Below are 16024 nucleotides of genomic sequence, written 5' to 3'. Positions count from 1 at the left end.
CACTATTACACACATTTATACACTCATTTACATACTTATATACACACATTGGCCCACATTTATTAATGTGTTTGCGGCAGTTTTTTTGCCTACTTTGGACATAAATATATGTATGAACTGCTTGCATGTATTTATGCGGCGCAACACAATGCTATTACCTAAAAGGGCTTACCAGGGCGCATTCCAACCGGCCACCACATTTATGTCTGCAAGTCCAACATAATTGTGGCGCATGTCTATTAAACTGTGTCTGCTAGAAAAATAACTGCACCTAAAACAAAATACTTAAGCAAATTTAAATAAATTATCTTTCTTTTATTGGATACTCAATTTAGACAGAAACAATACATAAATCTAAAAAGTTTTTTGTCACAAGTGGAACACATTGGGTTAGTGAGGATATTACATTAAAACATAAAATTCATAGGGCGGAGGTATATATATCATTAACTGTTCAACAGTATGGCGTCATGTTATAAAGTGCTGAGTGCAAGGCAAATTGTGCAAATAAATGCTGCAATGCTAGTCTAGTACTAGCCATGCACCCCACAACATGCAAAATTACTCAACCATATACATTTTGCAGTGTGACAACATACCCGTCGTCATAGTGTGCCTCCTCTCCACAATGAAAGAAAAGATCCCCGACACGCGTTTCGACGCTAGCCTTCGTCTGGGGGTGAGCAGCAGATTCAGTAGCAGCAGATTCAGTAAGCTGGTGAGCTGGTGGGAGACAACTGGTCCGCAGGAAGCTTGTTAGCAGCCTGGTAGTGGCTTCAGGCTGGGCAAATGGAGATGGAGCTGAGTCCAAATGGTGGATCTGAGCTCTGGGGCTTAAGTCTCCTGACTTGCCCTAAGGTATGAGGCAGCGGCCCGATGTACCTCTTCTTCCTGGTAGAGGGTCTGGATGGCAGCTAGGCAGATGCTGCACACTGGACCTGTTTCTCTATCTACTTATTAGAATCCAAGACCGTGTACTCCCACCCACCAGGGGATTTTACACTCCCTTGGTCGGGTGGTAGCACTCTCCAATCAGCTTTCAGCTTGCTTTACAGTATCACAAGACATGTCATAGGACAAGAACATTTTACAGTGTTAACTCTTGCCTCACCAGGCAGTGGCTACAACTACAATTACAAAGTTTACCTAGCAGTAGCTTCTGGACAGGCTCAGGATCAACAGACAGATCCTGACAAGAGAGGGCACTATTTGCAACAACCAACTTGCCTATGCGTTGGCAGGGGTGTTGCACTGTTACCAAGCCTGGGAGCCACTGCAAGTTGGGAGGGAAGGGCCCGGGAGAACGGCAATAATAAACTTTGCTTCCGCCATCATCCCGGGTCCCTGGGAACTGCTGCCACGGCTATGGCTGCTGTTACGCCACTGCCCATGTCACAACCTCCTGCCATATATATCTAAAATATATAATATATCTACTAATACTAATGTATGGCGTGGGGGGAGCTGTAGCAATGGCTGCCACTAGGTCTTATTTTCAGAGGAGGCATTAAATTTGCAAGCTTGAAAAAAAATTTCTATCATACTGGAAGATATGATGCCTTTGATGATTAGCATACAGATCAATGTATATGTAGATGCTGTAAGCATGACACTTCAGGCAGATTCATGATGCTACCAAGCAACCATCTCAATGTAATATATAGAGAGAAATAGCACACAGAGGACTGATGAGATCCTGACACATGCAATACCATAAAGGACACATGTGAAACTATTTTTTGCTGAAGTGACACTTTAAACAAAACCATTATGTTTTATCTTCTGTGCCATTACTCCTTGTACACATTGATGAACTAACACTAACAGTTAATGTTTGAAACGTTGAACTATAATGTATAGTTGGCCCTTTGAGTAGATGATAAGAATAAGCTGAATAAATTAATATGCATATTTAATGTTATGCTGCCATCTACTGAAGGTTATCACCAGCTGAGGGTTGTCAAGGTTTTGTACTATAATTTACAGCATTAATAAAATGTGTATACAGTAATTGCACCAAAATATAGTGATATAGTAAAAACTAAAATAAATGCTACTGAAATCATGTCATGAAAGAAAAATAAGTGACAAGTTGGATTAATCATTATGCTGTCTAAAGCTCATGAGAGCCATGGAAGGAGATCCTTAAAGTTCTACTTAAAGGGGTTGTCCAAGAGTTACAGTTTTTATATATGGCTGGGGTACAAAAAATAAAAAAGAACCTCCTTCTCCTATACTCACCTCCTTCCCTGCTCTTGAACAGCCACAGTGCACCCCTTCACTGTTTGGTCTCTGTTTGTATACAGAGGCCAGTGTTGCCGTCCCGACCACTGCTGATGACCTGATGCAGCCTGAAACTAATGCTGTAGCAGGTACCATGCCGGCACCACTAACTGTATACAAACAGTGGCCGGCAGTGACGGCCAACACCGTGACTGTACGGTCGGAGGGATAGAGTATAAGTTCCTTTTAAGCCCCCCAGGCAGGCCCGGCGCCAGCCCTGGGGTGATGAAGGGGCCCACTTGGGCCCCTGGATCAATTGTACCAGTGTCGCTTTAAGACACTGGTACAAATGATCCCCTTCAGGCTGGTGTAGTTGTATGATGGTGTATGATGCGCTCGTCGGGAGCGGAGTATAGAAGCATAACCGAAACTCACCTGTCCTTGTTCCCCTGAAGTGGCGCTCCCCACTGAAGCTGGTGTACATGATGACGTCATCTAATCACATGTTCCGGCTTCAGAGCCGGCACGTACAGCGGGCGCATGCCAAAGTAAGATGATAGCTGTTCCTGTGCAGCTTTGGGGGAACGAGGAAAGGTGAGGTTTTTTTTCTTTCCCAGAGGGTGGGCAGTGTAGCTGGAGGGGGAGCTGTGTAGCTCGAGCGGGGGGTGGGCAGCGTGTCTACAGGTGGAGACACACTCACATACACCAGGAAAAAGAAGGTGAACTCTGGCGGACTTCAGCGGGGAAGCAACAGATGCAGGAAAATGGGCGCATGATCTTGAAGAATCGCGCCGGACTTCATCCTCGTCGGAGAACGCACCTTGGGGATCGCGACAGGACCGGGTAAGTAAATCTGCCCCAGTGTGTCTACAGAGGGAGGGGGGCAGTGTGGCTACTGGAGGGCGGCCCATGAAAGGGCCAACTGGGACTCTATCGCCCAGGTGCCCACTAAAATTTGGAGCTGGCCAGGTTGTTTCAGAAACCCATAATCCTCTGCTAAATGTGTATTAGATTATTTTTCACACACTTCTAAAGCAGTTTTTCTTAAAATTTCCAAGAATAGCATACTGACTGTCACGAAGCACTCTCACCGAGTTCCAAACAAGGGGTGCACTTACACCAGGAAACCTAGCAAATTAGCCATTAAGCTGCGCCCACTCATGCAAAATGGCATCCTTATGCTAATTCCTACTCTCCTAGAACACAGCACACCCACTCAACTCAATTCTCATGTCAGGAAAACTAAACGCATCCGAATCCCAGACACTACACACCACGCACTCACAGCCCAGGGGGCGCACAATCACACTACATACTTAAATGTTATTGTGTTTGTTAATACAATGTAAATGTAACATGAGAACACGTTCACAGAGGTATCTTAGAAAGCTTCTGATTTTCTTGTGATTCTGTTTCTGAATATTCTGACTTTTGGCTTGTAATTTGACTATTCTTTGCTCTTGCAACTTTTTAAAAAAAAATCTTTTTATTGTATTTATTTATAGTATTTATTGCACAGTAGACAATTTAAGCCGTTCAGAGATCTAAATACATGGGTAACATAAATATGCACATATCTAGTGCTAAGTGTTTTTCTTATTGAGAGCTTACTTTTAACAGTGATACTGTAAGGGGGTAGTGATGATCCTTCTTTTGTTATATAGATTGTAGCTTATATTTGGTGTACTAGTCCAGCCTATGTACATAGTTCAGCACATGTAGGTAGATAGCCATTTACAAAATAATACTGTATACAACAAAACATAAAATGTATACAATAACATACATAGCAACCTTAACAAGTTTGTCTGGTTTAGATAACAGTTATTGATCTTGAATATGTTGCTCATGTATCTATTTTTTGGTTCAGTTGTGCTCTGGGGGAGACCCTATCTAGGGTTAAATACCCCACTTAGTGTTTAAAGTAGTGAGAGGAGGACCATAGTTCCCAAATCTTCTGGAAGATAGCTACCTGATGGGAGTTCAAGGCCAAGGTTCTCTCATAGGCATGGGTAGTATTCATAATGTCAATGACTTCTGAAAATGGGAGGCAAATGGGCTGCTTACAATGTCGGGTGATTACTAGCTTATTGGCAATCAATATATGGCCTATCACTGTTTGGTTTGAATGATCTTATTCCCATGAGTAAGAGAGCCGTTTTTGGTGTTAAAACGTAAGGCCTGTTTAGTAGAGAAGAGATTAGTGAACCTGACTGAGCCCACAAGGGGGAGCTCTTGCAATTTTGTACTGGGTTTGTCTTCTGGGTTTTGGCTGACTTTCCTTATTTGTTTGGATTGTCTTGTCCTGTTTTTTATGTTTTGCAATTTGGTGCAGAGAGGGAACGCCTCCTATCTGTCCTTTACAGCTATGTTTTGCAAGGCAATCAGGAAGGCATTTAGCACTAGGGCCCAATGTTTCCTCTATTGTTCTGTTCTGTTCCCAGACCACCCATGTAGCCAGGGTGATGTCATGTATGTATATGCAATTACAGCATGCCCCCATGTACTACAATTTCCCATCCTCCATGGAATGCTGAATACTTTAAGAGGCCTGGGACATGGTCTGGAGTAGATGGGAGGGGCCGGCCAAGCGGGACATGCCCCCTTTGATGCTAGGTAATATAAGATAAAGTTTATTTATGGGGATGTAAGGGAAACCAGTTTTATCTAAAACAAGGGTGTCACTTATTTTACAGGACACAATGGGAACCTGTCAGTAGCTGTATATGTGAACATGTTGTGACAGCTTCTCATTAATACTTGTTTCATTTACAGAAAATCTCGCGTGCAAGCGACGTATAATTATATATTACTTAAAAAAGCAATATTCCTATACAGGCATCAAGTCTAGCCAATAGAAAAAGACAGTCAAGAACTCCTGCATGAGTCCCATTAAACAATTTCACAATAACCAAGACTTTTGGGTACATTTCCATCTGCGGTTTACAGTGAGAGTTACTGGCAATGTAGGTATAGTTTTTTAGTCCATCTACTCATTGTTGGAATATACTATCTGTTCATGCTGGAAACCAGATCATCTGGTATATGTGAAGTGTGCGGGGAGTCACACCACTTTCACCACACCTTATCAAATTTCGCCGGACAGCCTCTCTTTTTATAGATCACCTTCTCACACCTTCTCATCTGATTCACTAATTGTACCCATTGGGAGAGGGAGGGGGTAGAGTTACCCATCCATTTTAGGGCAATAGCTTTCCTTGCTAAAACAGTGTTTCGCATGAAAAGATTTTCTCATCGTGCGTCCAGACTTCATCATCTACAATACCTAATAGGCAAACCAAAGGGGTCTTAGAGATTGGCTTGTTCACAACCTGGGATAACAAATTAACCACTGAGTTCCAGAAGATCTCTATACATGGGCATTCCTAGTACATATGCCAAGTGTCTGCTGGGAGATGCGAGCATCTCAGGCATTGAGGAGATGTTAGTCGTCCCATTTTGAACAGCCATAATGGGGTTAAATAACTTTGATGTATAATATATTTTGGCTATTGCCAAAGCAAAAAGGAGCGGGGAAAGGGGACATCCCTGGCTAGTTCCTCTTTCAAGAGCGAATGGGGTGGAAAGCAGACCATTAACTGACACAGAGGCTTGCAGCTTTTGGTAGATTATAGAAACCCATTTGCTAAATCCAGGCCCGACCCCAAATATCTGTAATATCATCTGCAGGTAGTTCCATTCGATGGAATCAAAGGCCTTGGCTGCATCTAATGAGGCCAAGGCCCAATCTTGTCTTGGAAGATTGCATGCTTAATAAACACAGATTGTTGTCTTTCTTATCCAGCAGAATAGCAGAAACTGAATTTGCCCAAATGATGCTACCTGGTGCATGGCATAATATTTGTACCTACAATATACACATGGCATTTAAAATCAATTAAAAGAGTACCACAAAAACATAGGATGGAGTGGGTACAATGGGGGTCATTTACTAAGGGCCTGATTCGCGTTTTTCCCGACGTGTTACCCGAATATTTCTGATTTGCGCCGATTGTACCTGAATTGCCCCGGGATTTTGGCGCACGCGATCGGATTGTGGCGCATCGGCGCTGGCATGCACGCGACGGAAATCGGGGGGCGTGGCCAAACGAAAAACCGATGTATTCGGAAAAACCGCCGCATTTAAAAAAAGAAAGCGCTTGGGACGCGCTTACCTTCACCTGGTCCAGCTCGGTGTATTCTGGCGCGTTCAGTTGATTTTCAACGCAGCAGCGCCACCTGGTGGACGGCGGAGAAACTACCTTCATAAATCCCGTCCGGACCCGAATCCTGTTCAGAGAACGCGCCGCTGGATCGCGAATGGGCTGGGTAAGTAAAACTGCCCCAAGGGAAACGCATGCAATTGATAAGCCGATCACATGCGCTTCCTGGGCTGAGGACCGACCCCCCCGTGCGCTAGCATCGCCTTATGAACGGACGCCTAGCGGAACGTGTGACCACGGCCTCACATATAAGTCCCTTCCTATAACAACAAAAATGGAAGCGAATGAGCTGCCAAACCTCATTGGGGTGGGAGGATCCTCACGCATACCGTTGCCTCAAGCGACTTCCTTAGGGGTATGAGGCCTCAAAAACCAGTAGCTAACCTTACATGTGTCTTGCCAGAGTCCTAGTCAATGTTTTCTGGTTCACTTGTGACCCACGAAAACATGGCGATAACCCGAAAGTACTATTGCATGTGATGCGGCCGACTATTATCATGAGCATGCGCATCCTCGGGCCCGGGAATAAAGTAACACTTGTCTAATCTATGTTACAGCTATGCACTGCCGGCGAATCAACAGCAATCGAATATAGCGACGTGCAGATTATATCCCTATATTTCCCCCTTCATATGGAGATAATAACAGTTAAAAACGGGTAATACTGGCAAAGAGAGAATTGTAAAAGATGACATCACTGTTCAATAGACACCTATTTGTCGACTTCCAAAATATAAATATATATTGTATATTGTTTCAGAACTGTCCCTGATAATCAAAGGCAACGCTGGAATATCTAAAGGTTTGCTACTGGAGTACAAACAAAATCACTTGATCAGATAGTACAACATTTTATATTTTATTTTTTTGCAAGGTAAGTAATTGTACACAATATATAAATAAAAATACTGTTTTAAAAAGTAATACACTTTGGAACTACTCGGGAAACAAGTGGATAAGCAAAGTCCATTCAAGCCTTTATAATTGATCACAGAAAGGTCATTATGACCTGATCCTGTATTACCGTATTTTCCGGGCCATTAGGCGCACCGGAATATAAGGCGCAACAGTCCGATGCGCCTTATATATGTATTAATTCCATATATAAGGCGCATCGGACTCTAAGGCGCATGGTCGGGGGCGTGACGGAGGTCCGGGGGCGGAGCGGAGACCCGACGGGACGCGACGCCGAGAAGAGACGCGGAACGCGGGGAAGGTGAGCGGGGAAGGTGAGCGGGAGGTGGAGAATGGAATACTTACATAGGTCCCCGCTACCGGAGACAGCAGATCTCCAGCGGGAACTGCAGACCACGCGGCAGAAGTTGTTCGTGCCGCGTGGTCTGCAGTTCCCGCTGGAGATTTGCTGTCTCCGGTAGCGGGGACCTATGTAAGTAGGGTCCGCTGCCCTCATGTAGGGCGCACCGGACTATAAGGCGCACTTTGGATTTCCAAGGAAATCCAAGGCTTTTAAGTGCGCCTTATAGTCCGGAAAATACGGTATATAACAGGAACTGTTACTTGTAAATAGATACATATGCATCGGGTAAGTATCAGTATTCCCACTAGAACAGTGATGGCGAACCTTTTAGAGACCGAGTGCCGAAACTGCAACCCTTATCCACTTATTTATGTAAAAAGTGCCAACACAGCAATTCTAGCATTAACTTATTAAAATCTTCATGCTCCATGCTGTAGCACAGCTTTCAACGGCCCTGAGGACACCAATATCGTTGACAGAAGGTGGGAGAATTCGGATTGCCATTGGAGCTTCCCTTGACAGCCCACTGAACAGGAAGAATTGTAGAGCCAAGAGCAGTAGCTTCAATGGCTCCAATAAAAATCCGACCATGTCCACATCTATTCTTCCTGCAGTTTCACTTTAAAATAACGTTGAGTGTGCCCACTGAGAGGGCTCAGAGTGCCACCGGTTCGCCACCACTGCACTAGAATATGTAACAGATAATCAATAAACAGAAACTGCCAACAAGTGCACGGATGATGTTCTCTGACACGTGCTTGTGCAGGGCTGGGACGGCACATCGGGAAAAGTAGTGGCGGCTGGGGACCGAATACCGAGGGGCGGCCGCCGCCATGAGGTTTCGAAAGGCCTCGGTCTCTACCAGCCTATAGGGCAGCATCTCCAGGCTAAGCAACTTGGAGATGTGGACGTTGAGGGCTTGGGCGTGTGGGTCGGTTGCGCTATACTTCCTTTTGCGCTCCAGCGTCTGGGGTATGGAGAGCTGAACGCTGGTGGATGCTGTGGAGGATCGTGGAGGCGAAGATGGGGTTTTCGCACGGGAGGTGTTTGGGCCGTGGTCCTGGGCAGGGGGCTGACTAGCAGATGACACAGGGGAAGGAGCAGTGGTGTGCCCGGCCGAAGGTGAACGGGCTTGGTGCCATTGAGTGGGATGTTTAGCATTCATATGCCTGCGCATACTGGTGGTAGTTAAGCTAGTAGTGGTGGAACCCCTGCTGATCCTGGTTTGGCAAAGGTTGCACACCACAGTCCGTCGGTCATCCGGTGTTTCTTTAAAGAACCTCCAGACTTCTGAAAATCTAGCCCTCGCCACGGGAGCTTGACTACGGGCAACATTTGGCGCTGATGCACCAGCTCTGGCCCTGCCTCTCCGTCTGGCCCCATCACTGCCTCTTCCAACCTGTTCTGCTATAGGACTCGCCTCCGTCTCAGAAGCACTGTGTTCACTCGGCCTATCAACCCAGCTTGGGTCTGTCACCTCATCATCCTCCGATCCCTCAGTCTGCTCCCCCCTCGGACTTCCTGCCCTGACAACAACTTCACCACTGTCTGACAACCGTGTCTCCTCATCGTCCGACACCTCTTTACACACTTCTTCCACTACGTCAATAATGTCATCATCACCCACAGACTGCGACCGGTGGAAAACCTGGGCATCGGAAAATTGCTCAGCAGCAACCGGACAAGTGGTTTGTGACTGTGGGAAGGGTCCAGAGTTCAGAGTATGCCGGTTCAAATGCCAAATTTTGCTGGGAGGGGGCAGACTGGGGGGAAGGAGGCTGAGGTGGAGGAGCTGGAGGAGTGCTGATTTCGGTGACATGGGTGGACTGCGTGGAAGACTGACTGGTGGACAAATGGCTAGAAGCATTGTCCGCAATCCACGACATCACCTCTTCGCACTGTTCTGGCCTCAACAGTGCTCTACCACGAGTCCCAGTAACTTGAGACATGATGAACCTAGGGAGTGTAGCTCTGCGTCGTTCCCCTGCTCCCTCATCAGCAGGTGGTGTCTCACCCCGCCCAGGACCACGGCCTCTGACCCCTGCAGTAGTTGGACGCCCACGTTCATGCCCTTGTCCTCTACCCCTAGCCCTCGGGTTAAACATTTTCCAAATTAAAGTGTAAACTTAAATTTTTTTTTGTGTTTTTTATTTTTTTTTAAACAAAACGATGCTATCCTATTGCTATGGCTAGTTTCTAACCTACACTGACAGCGCACAACTGGATTTTGTGCTGTGCTTGATGACTTTGAGCTATAAAAAGAAATAAAGGTAAAAAAAATAAATCAGCAGACTCTGCCTAATTCTAATCAAACCCCTAATAAATTGTCCCACTTCGGTGTTTGAGGTGGATATGCGTGTCACTAAGAGCTAAACAACGGTCGCAAGTCTCCCAGCAAATTCCTCACAATATGGTACTAGCTGCACTACTAATGCCAGCAAGCCCAGCCACAAGCAAACAAAAGAAAGGAAAATATAACGCTATTGTAGGCCTAAGTAAGCCGTTGGGGTTCTCCTATGGCTATTTTCTAGCCTACAGTGAAAGCACACTGCTTTGAAATATGACTTTGAGCTATTAAAAGAAATAAAGGTAAAAAAAAATAAATCAGCAGACTCTGCCTAATTCTAATCAAACCCCTAATAAATTGTCCCACTTCGGTGTTTAAGGTGGATATGTGTGTCACTAAGAGCTAAACACAACGGTCGCAAGTCCCCCTGCAAATTCCTCACAATATGGTACTAGCTGAACTACTAATGCCAGCAAGCCCAGCCACAAGCAAACAAAAAAAAAGTCAAATAAAACGTTATTGTAGCCCTAAGAAGGGCTGTTGGGTTCTTGTAGAATCACTCCTGCCTAACACTATTCTAATAGAACACCCTAACGCTATCCCTGCAGCAGCAGCAGATCTCTCCCTAGCGGCATCCAGACAGAGAATGATCCGAGCAGCGAGGGCAGGGGCTAGTCTATGCCAGGGTCACCTGATCTGGCCAGCCAACCACTGCTATCGACGTGTAAGGGTACCACGTCATGCTGGGTGGAGTGCAGAGTCTCCTGGCTTGTGATTGGCTCTGTTTCTGGCCGCCAAAAAGCAAAACGGCGGGAGATGCCATTTTCTCGAGCGGGCGAAGTATTCGTCCGAGCAACGAGCAGTTTCGAGTACGCTAATGCTCGAACGAGCATCAAGCTCGGACGAGCATGTTCGCTCAACTCTACTTGGGTTACAATTTTAAAGTATACAGTTCAGACTTGCATACAAATTCAACTTAAGAACAAACCTACGGGTATGTAACCCGAGTACTGTCTGTACTTTACAAAAAAAAGTGTGAAACAACTGAAAATATGTCTTATATTCTAGGCTCTTCAAAGTAGTCACCTTTTGCTTTGATTACTGCTTTGCACACTCTTGGCATCCACTTGATGAGCTTCAAGAGGTAGTCACCAGAAAAGGTTTTCACATCACAGTTGTTTCCTGTCAGGTGTAATAAGTGGCATTTCTTGCCTCATAAATGGGGTTGGGACCATCAGTTGTGTTGTGTAGAAGTCCGGTACTCAATAGATACTCAATAGATACTCATAAATTTGTATTATGGCTAGAAAAAAGCAGCTATGTAAAGAAACATGAGTGGCCATCAATACTTTAAGAAATGAAGGTCAGTCAGTTTGAAAAATTGGGAAAACTTTGAAAGTGTCCCCAAAATGCAGTTACAAAAACCATCAAGTGCTACAAAGAAACTGGCTCATGTGAGGACCACCCCAGCAAAAGAAGACCAAAGAGTCCTCTGCTGCAGACGATAAGTTCATCCGAGTCACCAGTTTTAGAAATCTCAGGTTAACAGCAGTTCAGATTATAGACCAGGTCAATGCCACACAGAGTTATAGCAGCAGACTCATCTCTACAACAACTGTTAAGAGGAGACTTTGTGCAGCAGCCTTAATGGTAAAATAGCTGCTAGGAAAACAGTACTAACGACAGGCAACAAGTAGAAAAGACTTTTTGGGCTAAATAACACAAGGAATGAACATTAGACCAGTGGAAATCTGTGCTTTCATCTGATTCTTTGAGATCTTTGGTTCCAACCACCGTGTCTTTGTGCGATGCAGAAAAGGTGAAGAAATTGACTCTGCATGCCTGGTTCCCACCACTAAGCATGAAGGAGGAGGTGTGATGGTGTGGGGGTGCTTTGCTGGTGACACTGTTGGGGGATTTATTCAAAATTGAAGGTATACTGAACCAGCATGGTAACCACAACATCTTGCAGTGGCATGCTATTCCATCTGGTTTGCATTTAGTTGGACAATCATTTATTTTTCAACAAGACAATGACCTCCAGGCTGTGCAAGGGCTAATTTGACCAAGACGGAGAGTGATGAGGTGCTATGCCAGATGACCTGACCTCCACTGTCACCAGACCTGAACCCATTCGAGATGGTTTGGGGTGAGATGAACCACAGAGTGAAGGCAAAAGGACCAACAAGTGCTAAACATCCCTGGGAACTCCTTCAAGACTGTTGGAAGACCATTTCAGGTGACTGCCTATTGAAGCTCATAAAGAGAATGCCAAGAGTATGCGAAGCAATAACCCTAACAAAAATGCCATGAGGCCAGTTTAACCCTTTTGTGCTAACAAAATATAACTTTTATTTCAGAGTTTTAAAACATATGACAGAGAACACTAACACACATAACTCAATAGGATTATAAAATTATCATGAGTACAGTGCTTTTTTCCTCCCCTCATTGTGATCGTTTCTCAGAGCGAGGGGTGGTGGATGGGAGGGGGGGCACCAGGGTAAGGAGGAAGAGTGGGGGGGAGAGGGGGCGGTATGACACAGTCAGTAGAGCATTCACTGGTTAGCGTACTCTCTATGTAGGTACGAGGGCGGTTCAATAAGTGTTTGACGACAGAGGGCGTTTCTGAGGGAAGTTGGTGTTATCATCGTGGGCTGCACATCCATGATGCGAATCTCCCGTTCCACCACATCCCAAAGATGCTCTATTGGATTGAGATCTGGTGACTGTGGAGGCCATTTGAGTACAGTGAACTCATTGTCATGTTCAAGAAACCAGTCTGAGATGATTCCAGCTTTATGACATGGCGCATTATCCGGCTGAAAGTAGCCATCAGATGTTGGGTACATTGTGGTCATAAAGGGATGGACATGGTCAGCAACAACACTCAGGTAGGCTGTGGCATTGCAACGATGCTCAATTGGTACCAAGGGGCACAAAGATTGCCAAGAAAATATTCCCCACACCATGACACCACCACCAGCCTGAACCGTTGATACAAGGCAGGATGGATCCATGCTTTCATGTTGTTGATGCCAAATTCTGACCCTACCATCCGAATGTCGCAGCAGAAATCGAGACTCATCAGACCAGGCAACGTTTTTCCAATCTTCTACTGTCCAATTTCGATGAGCTTGTGCAAATTGTAGCCTCAGTTTCCTGTTCTTAGCTGAAAGGAGTGGCACCCCATGTGGTCTTCTGCTACTGTAGCCCATCTGCCTCAAAGTTCGACGTACTGTGCGTTCAGAGATGCTCTTCTGACTACCTTGGTTGCAACGGGTGGCGATTTGAGTCACTGTTGCCTTTCTATCAGCTGGAACCAGTCTGCCCATTCTCCTCTGACCTCTGGCATCAACAAGGCATTTCCGCCCACAGAACTGCCGCTCACTGGATGTTTTTTCTTTTTCGGACCATTCTCTGTAAACCCTAGAGATGGTTGTGCGTGAAAATCCCAGTAGATCAGCAGTTTCTGAAATACTCAGACCAGCCCTTCTGGCACCAACAACCATGCCACGTTCAAAGGCACTCAAATCACCTTTCTTCCCCATACTGATGCTCGGTTTCAACTGCAGGAGATTGTCATGACCATGTCTACATGCCTAAATGCACTGAGTTGCCGCCATGTGATTGGCTGATTAGAAATGAAGTGTTAACGAGCAGTTGGACAGGTGTACCTGATAAAGTGGCCGGTGAGTGTAGCGGTATATAAAAGGTACTTTTGCTGTATTTTCTATGTATATCGTATTTCCTTATGTTGGCACAGGTATTTTTGTTTTATAGTTATTGCTTTATTGGTTCACTTTTGTAGTGACCCATATAATTTAGGAGCAGGTCACCAGATTGCGATACCAGCGACACTACACTCAATATAGCACTCTTTCTAGCTTTTGCACCAAATCCACAATCACTAGTGTTTTCCCCTGATATTGTTTGTATACAGAAAATACTTTCTGTATCAATTCTTCAAGGTTTTAAAATAGTTCTAAAATAAGTGCAGACATTCATTTACCTCTGATCTGTAGTGGAGGAGCTTCACTACTGAGAAAAAAGTTCACCTACATTCCTCTTAACTAAAAGCCCACATCCTTAGATCAGGAATAGAATAGACATTTATAGGGAATTACATAATTTATCCAAATTCTGATGAAAAAAATCTACTATGCATATTGCAGTGAACTAATTGTAACAATTTATTAGCTATTTTTAGAGTCGGTCCATTTTTTTTTTTATCAAAATGGTCTCCAACTCCATGACTCCAAAGCCCTGCATAATATTGAAGGTTTTGAACCCTTAAAGAACAACTGTAAAGTTTTTCCCACAAATCAATAGCTCTTGGGATAGGAATAACTTTGACAATTATTTTTGTTACTTATATCCAACAGTTTATATGCTATACTTCTCAGATTATCTCATTGCTGAAGTAGCTCTTTCCTCTGCCCAATCTATGGTCTCACAAAGGGGAGAGGCTGCTGCTCCCTGATCACAGAGGAGAAGGTTATGTGACAGAGCTCTCTCTGTGTATGTAGCAAAGCTGAGTGTGTACATGACTGTGGATACAGATGTCTCCTACACAAAATAGTGAGGTACAAGATCTAGTCTGTTCCCTATCAGTTCCTCCATCCCAGTCTATGATTCTATAGAACTTTCTCTGTCTCTCTTCACCACATGCTGCACTCCTCCCCCACCTTGTAATGGGCACCATAAGCTCTCTGCAGAGAAGCTATTAATTCTTGTTCACACAGCCAGCACATACTATACACTTCATGTGATTGTTTTACTTATGATTTATTCAACTTATTACATGTTCCATGCTCCTCCATATGATGGAAGCTGCCTGGTTGTCACCATATACATCCTGTATGTGCACTGTGTAGTGTTCAGTGGATTTACTTGTGGAAAACTAAATGCATTTAATGCCGAATTACTTTGAGAAAGCACACAAGGCATCATGGGAGCCCACTTCAACCAATAGTGAGAAAGATTTTTGTCAAACACTTTCAGAACACTTTCTCCATAGCTGGTAAGTGTTTGCTGCCTCGATCGGTGCTAGCATGGGCGCCACCATCTTGGTGAGGATCGCTGCTCCCTGTGACGCCATGAGGCGTTGATCGGTTGCCAGGACAGCCTCGTGTCTTCCAATATTGTAGACTCCAGTGTGTCCTTAAGCTTTTCTGGCAGTCACTCCAACTTTCATAACTTCTTTTTTTATGGATGTACCAGTGTACGCCGTATCGCCAACAACTCCTCTACCGACTATACTTGATCCAGACCGGTGTGGCTACTGTGCTCTGAAGATCCAGTCGATTGGCAGCACTATACAGTACCTCCCTCACACTTTCCACTAGGGTTGTGCCTGGTACTAGCACAACTATCTAGTGAGCCTCATTCTTATTATCTCACCATTTTCTTACAGTTTGTTGCAAAATTCTACTCTATGAGCGCATTTGGTCTCTCCTTGTCCGCCATTTCTATAAATATCTATAAGCAGACATAATGCAACTTAAGCCAATTGTTTAAAGATCACCTATGAATGAAAACCTGTCCCCTTCTTAAAAAAGTGGCTATTAACTACTGTATATACTAGAGTAGGTACCTACCTAGGTACCAAAGTTTAACACATAAAACCTGGGAAAACCTATTGACTCAAGTATAAGCCTAGGGTGGGAAATGCATTGGTCACAGCCTCCTCACATTATATAGCTAGGCCATGCCTCCAGTATATAGCCATCCAGCCCATGCCCTCTAATATTAAGCTAGCCAGCCCCCTGTCCCCGAGTATATAGCTTTCTAGCCCCTAGTATATAGCCAGCTCCCTACTTGCTCAGTATATAGCCTGTCCATGCCCCCCAGTATATAACCATCCAGCCCCCTGCCCTCCAGTATAAAGCCAGCCTGTCCATGCCCCCCAGTATATTGCCTGCCAGACTATGTTCCACAGTATATAGCTAGCCAGCTCACACCCCCTAGTATATAGCCAGGCATCACCTGCTCCCAGTATACCGTCAGCCCCTCCCCAATATATCCGAGGTA

The sequence above is a fragment of the Engystomops pustulosus genome, chromosome 4, assembly GCF_040894005.1.
Source record: "Engystomops pustulosus chromosome 4, aEngPut4.maternal, whole genome shotgun sequence".
Lineage (NCBI taxonomy): Eukaryota > Metazoa > Chordata > Amphibia > Anura > Leptodactylidae > Engystomops > Engystomops pustulosus.
This window is presented reverse-complemented; position numbering follows the sequence as displayed.